The sequence below is a fragment of the Ictidomys tridecemlineatus genome, chromosome 3 (assembly GCF_052094955.1).
Source record: "Ictidomys tridecemlineatus isolate mIctTri1 chromosome 3, mIctTri1.hap1, whole genome shotgun sequence".
In the NCBI taxonomy this organism is placed as follows: Eukaryota; Metazoa; Chordata; class Mammalia; order Rodentia; family Sciuridae; genus Ictidomys; species Ictidomys tridecemlineatus.
The window spans coordinates 160138802-160154925 of NC_135479.1; the positions used below are offsets into that span (position 1 = coordinate 160138802).

General features: G+C 41.9%; 2 long non-coding RNA genes across 2 annotated transcripts; both read right to left on the bottom strand.

Annotated features, from left to right (window-relative positions):
* Window positions 1–1398: 1398 nt before the first annotated feature.
* On the bottom strand, window positions 1399–8714 carry LOC144376429 (uncharacterized). The gene is made up of 4 exons (XR_013436910.1): window positions 8575–8714; window positions 3487–3557; window positions 3095–3155; window positions 1399–1577 (listed from the first exon to the last, which is right to left on the bottom strand). It is a non-coding gene; the product is annotated as an uncharacterized LOC144376429 (long non-coding RNA).
* A 404-nt stretch (window positions 8715–9118) lies between these two features.
* On the bottom strand, window positions 9119–12722 carry LOC101968085 (uncharacterized). Its single transcript, XR_013436911.1, has 3 exons — window positions 10704–12722; window positions 10044–10183; window positions 9119–9278 (listed from the first exon to the last, which is right to left on the bottom strand). It is a non-coding gene; the product is annotated as an uncharacterized LOC101968085 (long non-coding RNA).
* Between the last annotated feature and the right edge of the window lie 3402 nt (window positions 12723–16124).

Genomic DNA, 16124 nt, shown 5'->3' on the forward strand with positions numbered 1-16124 from the left:
TAATATCCTTGTAGCAAAAGGACCTTCTCAGTATTGACACTTCAAAGTGGCTAGCCTCCATCAAACTACAAATTTCCATGATTTTATCCCAATGATTAAAAGAACCTCAAACATATTTACCTGTCTAAGAAGTGAATGATGTTATGATTCTTTTATTCTATCATCACCAAGAGCTCATTAAGGATCAGTTCCTTCTGTGGGTGTTTCTGTAAATTAATCTGTTTAATAGCAACCTATAATGGAAACGTAATTAAAAAATAAATCTGTGGTTTTCCTGATTCTCTTAGAAAGTAACAAACACCAACCTGTTAATAGTTTGTAGTAACACATGATATTATTATATAGTGAGATTATAACTGACAAATGAGTATTTGGACTTGCACACTGAATATGCACATTATTTTCCACTACCTGGACCCTAAATATTTTTCTAATTTTTCTTGAAGTTGATTAGCCCACCTAAGCTCAGCCCAGTGCCAAGAATTACTCCTCTTGTCCCTCCTACCTGGGAAAATACTTTTTACAATATTTGCTTATTCATGATATAATGCCTTATTTGTTCTCCCTAAAGTGAGAATGGTATGAAATTATATAGATTAATTCTTGCAACATATTTAACTTTAAAAATTACATTGCTATTGATTATGCTTAGCTTCATCTAGTTTTTCCCCTAAAAGAAAGCTAATATACATGTAGTGGTAGACCCAACCTGATCTTTTCTTAAAATTGGGAGCCATAGCCACAAAACCATAAAAAGATAATTTCGGCTTTACTATAAATTACTGCAAATTCTGAACCTGCTTGGAATGCCTGCGCGTGCCTTGAACTCACCCATGCCTGGGCTCTCTGACCAGAGAGCAGCTCTCTCTGAAACTTTAGTGACACCTCACAAATCCTGGCCTTCCCTGGCCAGATAACAACCCTCTCTGAGGCTCTAATGACCTTCATAAATTCTCTTGTCGGGGCCAGCAAAAATGTAAACTACCATTTGTGTTATGCTTGTCAGAGTTTTGTTATCTGTAAACCCCCTTTGTGTAACTTTCTGGGCTATAAATCTGGACTTCAGAAAGCAGCTGCTGCTGCCTTGTTTTAGGTGGGAGAGGCAGCCCGGCCTGTCGCAATGATAAGCTTGCTTTAATTTGATTTTAATTGGAGTCAGTGGTCTTTTCTTGTGTCCTGGTCTAGCAGTAGAAGTATGAGAAAGGTGCTAACTTTTATTGACCCAGAGCCACATCAATAGCAGTAAAAACTGTGCCAGAAAACCTAAGGGGAAAAAGACACAATCAGAATTGAGACTTGTAAATCACAGCCATTTATACTATTCCAAAGACTTTGCCCTTCTCACAATTGCAAAAGGATCAAAGAATAAAAAAGGAAAGAGAAAAGAGGAGGCAATCATTGTAACCAAAACATTTATTTGAAATATTTCAGACCTACAGAAATATAGGGAGGAAAGGTAAATAACATAGACTCATGAATACAGGGAAGAATTTCAACAATCTTCCTTCCCATCTCTTTTAAAATTATCATGTGTGGTGGCACATGCCCATACAAGGACTCAGGAGTCAGCTCAGTACCTAAAATAAATAATAGTAAATAGATAAGTTTACCTTGATTTCTGATATATATCCATATGCATAGGTATTATTTCATTTATTATTAATTGTTCAAAATATTCAGGTGATTTTCAGTATTTTTATTACTAATAAAATTAATGTTAAATTGAATTTAGTTGTTAAAAAGAAATTCCCAAGAAAGTTTCCAAAAATTCTCATTCTACATTCTACTAATTCAAACTAAATTCACAGAGCACTTTCTACAGATTAATAACATTGCTCTCAAACAATAGAGGAAAGAGCTTAGTAAAATAAACACATTTCTGAATAAAGTCAGAATGGCAGACTCAAAGATCAATACTTATTGGTAGGATTCAAAACCATTTATGTATTTATTTACTTTTTTAGAACTGGGGATTGAACCCAGGTGTGCCTCACCCCCAAGCTTACTTCCCAGTCCTTTATAATCTTAGGATCTAACAAAATTGCTGAGGCTGGCTGAAAACTTACAAGCAGGCTAACTCAGCCTCCAGACTTGCTGAGATTATAGATGGGTACCACCCCCTAGAAGCTAGATGTATGGGTTTTTGCCTTGCCAAGGATGGAACCCAGGACCTCATGTATCCTAGGCAAGCTCTCTACACTTAACTACATGTTCAGCCCCAAATCAATACTTTTATGGCCTATCATCCTGAAGTAAAATTGTGTCTTAATTATGTCATGGGTCATTTTTCCATCTAATAATCCCTGGCCATCTATGAGAAATAACATTCAAGAAGAAACAAATTTTCAAAAAACATTTTACAAAGATATAATGCCTAGCCTCCCTTTCACTTCAATGAGCCAATTGAAAATGAATGAAGAAAACACATCCACTATCATGAGATCAGGATCCAATGGCAGGCCTCAGAGCTCTGTCTGGGAACTGCATTATGTGCCACCACATCATAGTCCCCTGCAAGTCCCATTAGTAGTTCTCTCTTCCTGGCTCCATGTAAGGTGATTACTATGTAAAATCTCTCTTAGCTGGTGAGGAATTTCATGTTCAATTGTCCCTTAAATGACATTGAGGCTTTAAAAACATAAAATACATAATTTGGGGTCCAAGTTTTAGATATAATACTTATACACAATATGAAAGAGAAAAACCAGTGAAATAGAAGACTAAATATAGAAAGCAAAAATCCATTGAGTTAAGTGTTATGACTTTTAAAGAAGCCATAAGATTATTTGTCAAAAAAGCTGTAACCAGAATGTTCTATGGTATAGAAAACTTATGGTTTAGTCTTATTATGTTTATCTATCCAGGGACACCTCAGTGTGTTCTGAAGCCCTGTGACCTGAACAGTGCACCTTCCAGTTTCATAATCCCCATCCTTAGGCTCCAATTGCTGCATTCCACAGACACCCCTGTTTCAATGCACACTCACTACTCTTCACACCTCCTGTAAAGGTGCAGACTGGCCACTACTTGGGGGGACTAGAGTTGGAGACTTGGATGCAAGGAGGTGTGTAGGATGTTGTGGTGGAATGTATACCTCTGTTGGCTCCCATTCAGTCCCCAGCTCTATTTGCAGACTGACAGCTTCGGTCATGTACCTGCAGAACAAAAGTTCAAGGGCAAGGGGTCACTACCACACTGGCCAGTTCTCCCTGACCACCCTCACTGAACCTCAGCTTGGAAAGCATAAAGCTCAGGGCTCTCATCCAGGAGCATCATCCAGGCAGCTGTTACCCTCTACCCCCATTTCTTGTAGCAAGAACCTACAAGGGCAAGACAGAATGAAATTCCCAGAGGCTCCAAGAGTGCTATAGACAAAACCCCAAAGGAATGGAGCAGGGAGCATCAGGGTCTTAGAGATGGAGTAAGGGACCAGGGAAAGGGACCCAGCTTCACCCCATCCCACCAGCCCCAGGTTTACCAACTTACTTGGGTCCCAGTGGCATACACATCTGGATGTAACAATTTGTGAAGCAGCCTTGGTCAAAGGGATTGTCAGGCTGGAGGGAGATGGGGATGGAAAGAGGAGCTCAGAATCAGCAGGAGTGGGCAAGACCATCTCCCAGTGACAATCCTTAAGATGGTAAAAGTTAATGCAAGGCTCAACCCAGACCTGTGGCAAGATTCCAAGGGCAGGGGAGCCCAAGAGTGACCCAGAGCCTCCAGCCTTCCCAGGCTTCTGAAAGAATGACTTCCCTGACACACTTGTGAGCAGCTCTCTTCAGACCAGTGCTGACATTGCACCCACATCTCCTGCCTTCTCAGGGCTCCCTCATCACCTTTCACCTCCCTTTGCCATATCCTTCCAGATATCATTTAAGACATTTCTAGTGCTGCTCTGCTCAACTGATGCAATAATGGTGTCTCCATCCTGCTCCCACATTATTTTCTCACCTCTTGATTTCTTTCTAAAAATATATCTTTATTGACTTTCACTATCTGGGAGGGCAGTGGAAGCAGAAATGCCCAATCATGTTTTCATAGTCACTAATCAGATGGAAAAGGAAAATCTGGGCTGAAGCCTTTAGTACTCAAAACATTAAAGGTCATGCTCCAATGTCAAGTCCTCCCATGGACACTGACTAGCTTGTACCCTTTCTTACTCTATTTTCTCTTCCCTCTGACTTCAACCATCAGTCTCTCCCCTTTCTGCTCCCAGACTAGGTTGAGTCTCAACCCCACCTCAACAGCTTTAACTAGCAAATATTCTGGAACAATGGCAAGTGACCCAGAAGCACCTGTGTTCACCCCCAATTCTCCATGGCCTCCACATTAAGACTTTGATCTTCAACACTATTGTGCACAAGAAGGAAAGCGGATTTCACATCAGAACATCTCTGGAATACACCCAAAAAGCAACAGGAACCATTGTGCTCTATGAGGTTCTGCCTCCTTTAAGGTATTCACAGCAATAAAGAAATTAGTTTCCTTCCAGGTGCAATGTTAGATGCCTGAAATCATAGTGACCTGGGAGGCTGAGGCTGGAAGATCACAAGTTCAAGGCCAGCCTCAACAACTTGTGAAGGCCCACAGTAAGTTAGTGAGACCCTATCTCAAAACAAAATATATTAAGGATTGGGGTACATATGGTATAGAAAAATGCTGAAAGAAATGATAATTAATAAACTTAAAAACTGTGCACTGTTTGAATACCTCTACTCTCTCACACTCAAGGAATACAACCAGACCTGAATAGAATCCAACACCTCTAGAGTACCCAGAACAGCATCTCACACTGGCTCCACTCTTGTGGCTCCTGCTCACATTCTGGGTCTCAATGGACAGACCAACATCAAATGGTATCTTCTTGTCCATTTTTTGCCCAACTTCTTGCTGCCTCTTTTACTTCCCCTGAACTTGGGGACTCAAGACATCAGAATTCTGTCTCTTTATCTCTTTTCTTCTATCTCAAATGTTGATTATTTGTTTGTTGGTTCACTCATTTATTCAAATTTTATTTGTATACTGGATACTGAAGAACCCAGGGCCTTGCACATGATAAGCACATGCTCTACCACTCAGATACACCCCAGCAAGAAATATTTCAGGGCATCAAAACTATCTCAGTCAAAGCAGACGTGGTTGTATATGCCTGCAATTCCAGTGACTCAGGACACTGAGGCAAGAGGATCAAAAGTTAGAGAGGAGCCTCAGCAACTTAGTGAGTCCCTGCTTCAAAATAAAATATGGAAGGGACTGAGGATGTAGCTTAGTGGTAAAATGTCCCTGGATGCAATACTCAGTAGCAAAAAAAATAAATAAATAAAGTCACTGCACTGGGTTTTGAAAACACTACAAACAGCATGGCCAGCCTACACTCAGGGTCCAGAGTGCAGCTGCAACATGAGCCCCTGGGCACGGTGGGGAGTGGCCAGGGTAGTGCAGGGAGAGGGTATCAAGGGACCTATATAGGCAACCTAGCTCACAGCACCCAGGTATATGCAGAGGAGACCCCCAGAGCGTTAAGCATTAAGACATGCAAGAAGGCTATTTCCATTCCTTCTGGTTTCAGAGGCTGTGTCCTGTCCAGAAAGAGTAGTCTCAAGAATGTCTGCTGGCTCTGCCCCTAGTTGAGAGCATCATCATGACAGCAAGGGCAGGGTCTGGACTGAGGTGGGCCAGGAAGTGAAGTGTGGAGCTAGTGAGCACTGTCAACTGTTTCAGGGAATAAGGCACAGAGGGTACAACAAGTAGAGTGGAGTCCTAGGATGTTAAGGGTGGGAGTTACTTGGGTTTTAAGATGAGACACATGTAGCTGACCACAGAAGGAATGGTAGTAATACTAATAGCAGCAGGTAGGACACTATCTGGTACCAGGCACTGTTCTATGTGTCTTGTGTGAATTAACCCATATTTCCCTGTTTTAGAGATGCGAAGACTTATAGACAAGGGGGGTAAGTAGCACAGCCAAGGTCTTCCTGCAAGTCAGTTATAGAACTGCGATTTGGACAGATGTGCTCTTTCCCTAGTGTCCTTGCCATCAAGCACCAAGTCTAGGAGGAGCTTCCGGTCAGGGATGGAGTAGGGAAGGGACTGCAAGTTGGAGCATGGAATTAGTGCCTGTTTCAGGTGCTACAAATAATGGAAAGGAGCCCTGTCTGGTGAATCCCAGAGGGCAGGCCACATTTAGGTCCCTTGAGACTGGGCAATCTGGACATGGAGGACCTCATTCTGAGCAGAGCAGAGGAGGAAGGGCAATGGCCTAAGGCCTGACCTGGATCTAGAAGAACCACAGGATGGGGGAAGGGAAAATGCTGCCAGGAAAACTAAATGATGAACTGAAGCTGGAGAGAGGAGGAGGAGGGTAGGCCACAGGGCTGAGGAGTAAGGGCTAAGCAGAGGAGTCACAGGGGGGAGGGGACCAGATATGGCTGTGGTGAAAGGGTGAATAAGTATGGGAAGTGCTGAGCCCACAGGCTCCTCTGTCTTCTCAGCTGTCCCTGGGTCTGCAGCTTTCCCCTTCCCCCAGTGGTACTGCCCACCTGTCTTCCTGAAGGAGCCTTTAGAGGAGTTGTTGTCCTACTAAAGGAGTCCCAAGGCCCTCATGACCACCCTTCTCATTCCTGTTCAACCCCCAAGTGAAAAAGCAATAAAGAACCATAGATTGGAAAGAAAGTAATGAAACTGCTCCTCATAGGTGACATGATGTTCCATGTAGAGTGAAAAACAACAACAAATGCTGGGGAAGAAACTCAGTTGTTGGGCACCCCTGATTGAATCCCCAGTATGGGAAAAACAACACCACTAAGAACTCCTGCTCTTTGGAGATGGTATGAAGAAAATGAAATGAGAAACCACGAATCGCAAGAGAATATTTACAAAATGTGGACCCTCATATAATATAGAGAACCCATATGGGTGGCTGATAAGACATGATAATATGCTCATCGTCATTGCTCACTAGGAAAACACAGACTGGAGCCCTAATGAGATACCACTACTCCTGTAATGGACAGGCTACAATTTGAAAATAAAACAAAATACCGACAAATGACAGTGTTAAATGTTGGTGAGGAAGTTTAGCAACTGGAATTCTCATGCATTGCTGGTAGAAAGAAGGAATGATAAGGTGGTTTCCTTTATGTTGTTCTACCTAAGTTTACTTTGTAACTCACAATACTCACCCCTAAAACTTTTCCTAACAGAAATGGAAACTTGTGTTCAGATGCTTGTACACCAAAGTTTGTAGCATCTTTCTTTAGAACTGCCCCAAAATATCTGGCACAGTTGTCCAAACTGTATACTCAAGTCTTGGTGGTTGAGACAGGAGGAGTAAAGCCAGCATCTGTAACTTAGTGAGGCCCTAAGCAACTTAGAGATCCTGCCTCAAAATGTTTTTAAAAAATTCAAAAAGAAAAAATAGAGGGGACTGGGAATGCTGCTCGGTGATTAAGCATCCTTGTTTTCAATTCCTGGTAGAAAAACAAAGAAACACACAAAGAAAAACTACTGCCCCAAGCTAGATACAATGTAAAAATCCTTCAAATGGTAAATGTATTACACTATGCAGGGCACCCATACAGTACTACACAGAAATAAAAGGAAACAGACTACTGATATGAGCAACAACATAGATGACTCTCAAATGTGTTGTGCTAAATGAATGAAGCCAGACTAAAAAGCACACAACTGCACGGATACATGATTCTGGGAAGCAAAAATCCACAAGGATGTAGGGAGAAAAACTGACAAGAGATGAAAGGATTTTCTGGAGTAATGAAACTGGTCTAACATGACCATGGTGGAGAGTACTCAATGGTATGCATTTGTCCAAATCCCAAACTATAGACGAAAAGGATAAATTTTTTGATTTGTAAATTATTCCTCATTAATGCCATTTTGAGGAAATTTTGCCATGGCTTCCAGGTTTGACTTCATCCAAACTAATTACCAGGGTTGAGTTTCTGGGCCTTCCTAATCTTGACCCCATGGGGTTAACCTCATTGCTCATGCCACCCTGTGCTTGAATTAGATCTCTTTCTCCATTGTTGTTTTCACACACTACTTCCATGTTTCCATGCCTTTGTGCACAGGTGTGTCTCTCACAGGCAATGCAATCTGGCCTTCTGCCAATCCAAAATCACACACCATCCAAGGACACACAGAGTGGCATGTCCTATTCTACAGCCCTTGCCTTGCCAAACTCCCAGTTTCTTCCTGTCTGCTACACACTCAGGACCAACCCCATCTCTTCGAGTGTTCCTGGGTGTCAGCTGGTGTTATTCTGATTGCAAGCTGCTTATCAGCATGAGGGCAGGATGTATTTACTCACCTCTATACCCATCCATCAAATAACACACAGCCTAGCTCACAGTAGGCTTTCAATGCAATGCGCCCAGGAGGGAGCATGACCACCCAGCTCCATGGGGAGGAGACATCTGGGCTGCATCTTAAGATGTGGGTCAGGAAGGACTCAGGGGCACCATCAGGGCCAAGGGCAGTGGAGAAAGCAGAGATAGTGCCTAGTGGCAGAGGTGGCCAGCTGGGTATCAGGGTAAACACATTTGGTCCCCTTACCTGGGTCTCATAGGGGCGCCTGGCAGTGCTCACCGCACTGGCCTTGATAAGCAGCTGCAGGATGAGTCGCACCAGGAGGCTAGCGGAAGGTACAGCCACTATGATGCTGTGCACAGGCTAAGAAGCCAAGCCAGGGAACAGTTCCCTCCTGGCCCCGCCTTTCCATCGACCCCTCCCCTTTCCTTTTCATGCCCCAACTGCCCCCACCCACCAACTCTTCCTCCCTGGACTGGACAATTAGTCTACTACAACTAAGCCCAACCTCACCCTCTTCACTGTGGTCCTTCCGGTCCCACTTCAACCTTCTTTCCCCACTCCATGGGCCCCACTCTGGATTCTCAATCCCACAGGCCATGTCCTGCCCCACCCCCACTAGCCTTCAAGGGGTCCACCAACGGGTTCTCCCAACTGACTTCTCCCTATAGCCCCGCCCAGTCATCTCTGCCTTCAGTTACCCAGCCCCTTGGCTGACCACCCCTCCCTCCCCTCCACCAGAGCTGGTCCCAGTGTGGGCCCTTGGGACTTTGTGGATACGTCAGGGCTCGGTCCATGAAGGGTATGTTGCTTCTGTGTACCATGAATACCACACAGCTAGCCAGCACTGCACCCAGGTAGAGGCATAATGAGAGGAGGAGCAGCATGTAGAGCCTGATGTTGCGGTGCCCCACACAGTTGTTCACCCACCTGCAGTGGTGGTCAAATTCCTAGGGGAGAGGAGGCAGCACTGAGGGTCTGTCAGTCCTGGCCTCCAGCACCCCCAAATCCTGAGGCCTCCCACAACCCAGCCCTCTAGGCCACCTGCTCTGGGCCTACACTTGAGCTACCATCTCCAGGGAGAAAGCAGCATTTCCATTGCTAGAGAACAGTTAGGACTCCATGGCTCATCAGGTCACCTGTCATGACTGAGGTCTTTAGAGACAAGACCTGCCCAATGTCACTTGGAACAGGATGTAGAATAAATCTGGGCCTCTATTTTCTCAGATACTGGATAAAGATGAAAGAAACAGCCTTTCCCAGCCAGCCTTGTGCACTTGTAAACCCATGCAGGGTGTGCACACGAGAGAAAAGCACTGAGAACCCAGGAAACCCTCCAACTGGGACACCCAGAGGGGGACAGGCAAAGATCCCCTGAACAGGGCAGCATCCGGCCTAAAATTTGGGTCTATAGTATCAGCAAGGCAGGGGATGGGACAGTCACTGCCTTTCGTCTCCCTGGCTCCACCAGGTCAGCACGGATGGAATGCCCTTTGCATGTCAGCACCAGTGCAAGCATAGCCAGTCTCTCAGGACAGGTGCAGACACAGAGCCAATGACATATGTAAGCGACTAACAGTGTGTCAGAGCTACTTATATCAGTGTGGGAAGATGGTCTCATACAGACCCCTGGCCCCCTTATGATGGGTGGTTCCTTCTCCTGGCCAGGTGCCTGGGGATGGGTTGGTGAGTGGACTGGGAGGACGAGTACTCACCTCCACACAGATGTTGCAGGTTTCACAGTGGTGTGTTCGGGGCGGGCGGTGGAGATGACATTTGGCACACCATGGCATTGGGAAAGATTTGTTGTTCAAGTGTGCCACATAGGATGCCTCTGGTTTCTGCTCGACAGAGCCTGGCATGAGAAGAAGTTTGGGTAGTGGCAGGAGGCCCTTGGAGCACTCTGCTGCTTGGGGCAGCCCCGTAGAATCACAAGACAGCAAGACGGTGGGGAGGAGGTGGGCAGGAGAATCCCGGTTCCTGTTGAGCAAGCTGACCACTCACATGGGCTTGCAGTCAGAGAGAAGGGGGTTTCCAGCCAGAAGAGCTCTCTATGGAGCTCCACCCTTTGGAATAGTGATCAGTGATTAGAGACTTGTGTGAAATAGGAAGGAGTTAGGATCAATTGCGTGGTTTGGAGGAGCCTGCCTGGCCTCTTTTGCCAGCCTGATAGGTCTTCTAAAGCACCTGGGAAACCTCCATGATTCTGTTTTATCACACCTCAGTGGCTTGGGAAATAAATTGCCAGCACCTAATTAAGGAAGACATTGAGAGAAGGGATTCTGAGGCCCTAGGTGGGGTGAGCACTTTAGAAATCACCCTATAGGCCTCAGCCCTTGGGCTACCCCCTCCTTCTCCAGGTTCTGAGGCCTTACCTCTGTGCAATATGCCTGGGTCTGATATGTTCATGCAAATGAGGCTGTAGAAACTGAGGAGACAGAGGATCCCAGTGGCCACTGGAAGGGCCCATTCTCCACTCTGGGCCAGGGCTCGGCAGCTGAAAACAGAGCCAGACTCAGTTCTAGTCTGGGACAACCCAGAGTGCCCCATGAGGCCTGGCCTGCCTGAGGTAGGACTCACACTCCTTAAGGACAGTTTTAAATATCTAGGCTAGAAACATACCACAGACACCATCAAATGTCACTAGCATTACCCACTGGTTCCTAAATGCATCAGGCACTCTAGATCTCTATGCTTCTGACTATATATCCTTCTTCCCCTTCCTGATCCTCTCTCTCCACTTCCCTGCCTCTTCACTATCACTATTTTCCCTTCTAGCTCTTTGTAAGAAATCTAGCAGCTTGCATGAGATACTCACGGGATGGAGAAAAACAGGCCACTCAAAGTGGTCAGTGCTGACACACTAAAGGATGCCCAAAGGCTTGGCAAAAGCCAGGCAGATCTGGCTGGAGTTTTGGGTGAAGGTGAGAAAACATTTGAGATCATCTTGGCTCATCGCCTGCTCTCAAACAAATGAGAGCCACCAGATGGCTCTTCTGGGTTTGTACCCAGAGTGTCATGACGACAAGTGTGACATCAGAGAGGTTCCGGAATGGGGGCTCTGGCTGCTTCCTGTGGCTTCTGTGAGTAAAGATCCTCTGCCCCCACATACACACGGTGAGGTTGGGAGTAAATCTGCTCTTATCTTTCCAGATAATTTTTGTGTAAAGTTTTATTATTGAGAGAAACTAGTCTAAGGATTTTTAATATGTAGAACTCTTTTTATATCATCACTGTTAGTTTAGAGGATTAAACTACACTATAGATTCTGAATTTTTCTTTAAAACTAAACTTGGTTAAAATAAGAACAACAGTGCAATTATGGTGCTGTTACTTGCTTCTTGGTATACTAGTTGTATTCATATCTTTCACTTATACAAATCTTTTAAATTTTATTAGATTTACAAGAGCATTCCACCAAGCTCTTTTTTTTTTCAAATTGAAGTCTAAAGTAAAGGTTTCAGATTATAAAAATTATGTTTCGTGCATCATAACTATTATGCAATGTCAACATGGCTTACTCTTGCTAATATCATTTCATATTTTTATTGTAAACTTCATAATATTTTCTGTTAATGCTTTACAATAATACAACTTTCACTAAAACAACTAGAGGTCATTAGAGATGCTAGGCCCTCACTGATAACACAGACAAGATGTAAGTCTGACTCTCAGTACTAAGATTGAGCCCAATTAAATATAAGAGGAACCATGAGTACAAATGTAAACATTAAAGTTAAAACCCAGTTTCCTACTTAAAGAATTTTAGACCTGACTTGCTGGTTGTTGATTACCAAAAACAAACAAACAAACAAACAAACAAAAATCAAAGGCTGTCTGCTTTCTCTGATATGTGGATACTAATTCACAACTGGGGGGAAGAAAAGAGTTGCTCTGGATTAGGTAGAGAGCAGAGAAGGGAAGGATGGGTAAAAGGGTTGAAAAAATAGTAGAGTGAATCTAACATTATTACCCAACGTCCATGTATGACTATACAACAAATGTGATTCTACATCATGTACAACCAGAAGAAATAGAACTTCCATTTATGTTGATGAATCAAAATGCATTTCATTGTCACGTATAACTAATTAGAACAAATTTAAAAAAGATTAGGTGATGCAAATATATATATAGAAATACATAATATTGTACAAAAACTGAAAAGTATCAGACCATCTTCCTCGTGAATAAGTAAATATAACCAAAAATTTGGGGTCCCAAATTAACTTTGTGCTAGACAGTCTATGAGAACTTTGTATGCACTATCCTCTTCCTGGGGCCTCATCATAATAAAGTCACTATATTGACACTATAGTGACTTCAAACTTCTAGTAGTACTAATTAGAATACAAAATTCTTGCTCTTTCTGATTATAATTCTTAATCAGTAGTTATCCCAGTATCCAAAACTTAAATAAGCTGAAGAAGAGCTAGAAATCATTTTTTAAAAGAAAAATGAAGCCAAATATATGTTTTATTTATTTTATTGAGTTCATGCAAATCAAAATTTTGTGAAATATTATTACATCAAATAAGCATAATGTGCATTTTCTTTAAATGATAATAAAAATTTCCTTAGGTAAAAAGTCAAGTGGTATTGCAAACAGCCTCTAGTCTAAATTTATCAAACAATCTCTGCCATCACATTTGTAATTTTATGACTTCAAAATTACTCTTTTTCTTGAAAATTGCATTTAGTATAAGTTGCACAAAGCATCTAAACTCCTGTTGAAAATGGTGAAAAAGTTTCAATTCATTCATTAGCTATAATAGGGCAAAAGGTTTTTACTGTACCTATAGATGGGAAACATTTATTGCCTAGACTAACTTGTGAAAACCCAGGTTAACCCCTCACCATAGATGCTGTGAACTCTTGTCCTAGCAGCCTTGGTTCAAATCCTGCTGTACCCTAGATTATTGAATAAGACCAATACAAAATGGACTGTATACAGGCAGGGCTGTCAAATAATTTTCCTCATAAGCTGTTGGGGCATACTTATTGTTTCAGTCAGCTTTTTTTTCTGCTGTGTCTTAATTAAAAGTCCCAACCAGAACAACTGAAGAAGAGGAAAAGTTTATTAGGGGCTCATGGTTTTATGAGTCTTAATTCATCTAAGGCCACCTCCATTTCTTGAGTTCAAGGTGAGGCAGGACATCATGGCAGAAGAGTGTGGCAGAGAGACATGGCTCACATGATGAGGAAGCAGAGATAGAGTCCACTCACCAGATTTCCATGTCTCAATTTCCCCTCCTCCAGCCACACCTACCACTTTATTTACCACTCACTCAATCCCTATCAGGGGGTTGAATCACTGATTGGTTAAGGCTCCCCTAACTCAATCATTTATTCTCTGAACATTCTTGCATCATCTTACATGTGAGACTTGGGGGACAACTCACATCCAAACCATGACCCCTGTGTTCATTAAATATTAAGAATATAAAAGTGCAAGCTTTTCTACTCTTTTCAGAGCATGTATGTGCAAGGTATATTGGGATATGGTAAAGGACACATATCTGTTTTTAGTTGAAGAGAACCTGTGTAAATTGAATGAGATTTTAAAAATATGTGTTCAGTTAAGAATCTGTGATTCTTGTAGAATGAAGCACCTCAGAATAGGAGCAAAGTGAAAGAATATCCAGAAATGAAATGAAGGTGCCAAGCAACTTCATTAGCCTCAAAAATCAGTAAGACCGTAAAGACCGTAAAAATCAGTAAGAGAGAAAGAACTTTGGAGTCTTCAAAGTTAACTTCTTTATTTATTGAGGTCAACTGCTTAGGAAATTATATGATGCATGTATTATTCCATGTATGTTGTTCAAATGAAGAATGAAACGTTGAAACCTGGAAAGTTGCCTAATTACTAATTCAAAATAAGTATCATAACCTTGTTGTACTAAGTCTCCATTCAATCCCTCACCTGTATTTCACAAATTTTTGATTATCAGCTGACGAATTAAAATTGCTGAGTTAATTTTCCAGGAATACTGACTGAAACATTGAGCTTGTCTTAAAAGTTTTAAAATTTTTCCTATTTGTTTTATCTTCTGCCCCCACCCTGTACCCATATTTCTGTGGGCCAAACTTATGTGGAACTTATAAAAATGAATGCTAGTATCTGGAAAAACAGCAGGGAGATGCGGTGCTGAAAAGTACATCTGGATCATTCACAGATAAGCCAGAAATGCCAAAGTGTAAGACGAGCATGAAGAGGAGCGTCCTTTTCCCCAAATATTCAGAAGGGCTCAACTATTTGGTTCAGGATTATGAGAATCAGAAGGGAAAAATTGAGAGCTCCTGAGCCCTCCATCTGTTGCATAATGAAGACAATTTGGTTTCTGAGGAAAGTAACATTTATAATAGAATTAAAAACTTTTCTGCAGGTCAGACATGCAATATTTATTTCCTCTTCTTGGTCTATAAGCCAGAACATTCTGTCACTATTGTAATACAAGTCAATAAAATCTAAATGAATCTTTGATCCTTTGAGTTCATCCTGCTGTTCAACACAAATTGATTGTAAAGTCATAGAAATTACTTGAAGAGGATGTGGAAAAATTGGCTGGTTCAGAAAAATAAAAACTTACCAATGACTAAAGGGAGGAAAAGGACTTCTATAAAAATGCTAAGGAAGCTAAAATTATTTAGTAAAAGAAGATACTGCCTGATAACTTAATAACTGTCTTTAATTTCAAGAGGACTAATACTTCTGTTTTATCCATTTGTATAGTTTGAAACCACCCAGAAATTATTCTGGCATTTTCCTGTGACTTGCATATTTGACACTTTTTATACTCATTTTTATACTTATTTAAAAACTGTGGACTTCATTCCATTTGTAAAGCAAGTGGTGGGAATAGATAATCAAATGAAAAAACATATTATACTCCTATGTTTCTTCTTATAATTCAGTGATAATGTTTTTCTTCATTTTTTAATATAAACAATCTTTGACCGGTTCTTGCCATTTTTAAAACTCAACTACCTACAGATTAAACTCTTGATACTTGGCTCCAGTTATGCTGAATTTTTATTGCCAAGCCCTAACAATAATGACAAAATGAGGAAATAAACATATTCAAGTTAGATTGCAATTCTTGTTATTTTATACACTAAAATAATAAGTCCTGAAATTTGTGGATTTCTGGGTAAAGATGAATTTGTAGGACCTCTAAATTGTTTTAAATTGATGAGGAAACATTTAGGAAGTGTCCAGTATTGTTTAGGTATTTGAGTAAAACAGTAAAAATGAGAAGAAAGATATGACCACAGAGCTCGAGATGCTTATAAACTGTTGGTAAAAAATTTAATGGATTATACATTGGTGAGCAACACCACATGTGTAGTTTCAAGTGAAGCACACATTCTGGTAGAGCCTGAGCACACAGAGTTTGGAGTCTAAATAGAAGGTTCTCTTGCTGTAAATACCGGTGACCCATATCAGCATAGCCCATCCCCTGTTAGTGTTTACTCCCCTCAACAAGAGTATATAGTATGAGCTCCATCTGCCTACTGTTTCTCTCTGTCTTTGTTTTGTTTGTTTTTCATTACATCTGAGCTTCTTCTTCCTCATAATTCCTCCATAGCACTGTGTGTGTCAAAGCTGGGATTCAATCTCCTGATTCTGCTATTTGCTTTCTTTCATTTTCTGCTTCTTAGGGTCATCTTCTTACCTGTCTTAATTCAAATTCCCATGAAGGAAGTTTTGCTTCTCCCTACTTATTTGCATACCCGGTCATGTAACAGGTCTTTTGTGAGCTTTTGGGTTGGAAGCCATTGCACATCACACTTAG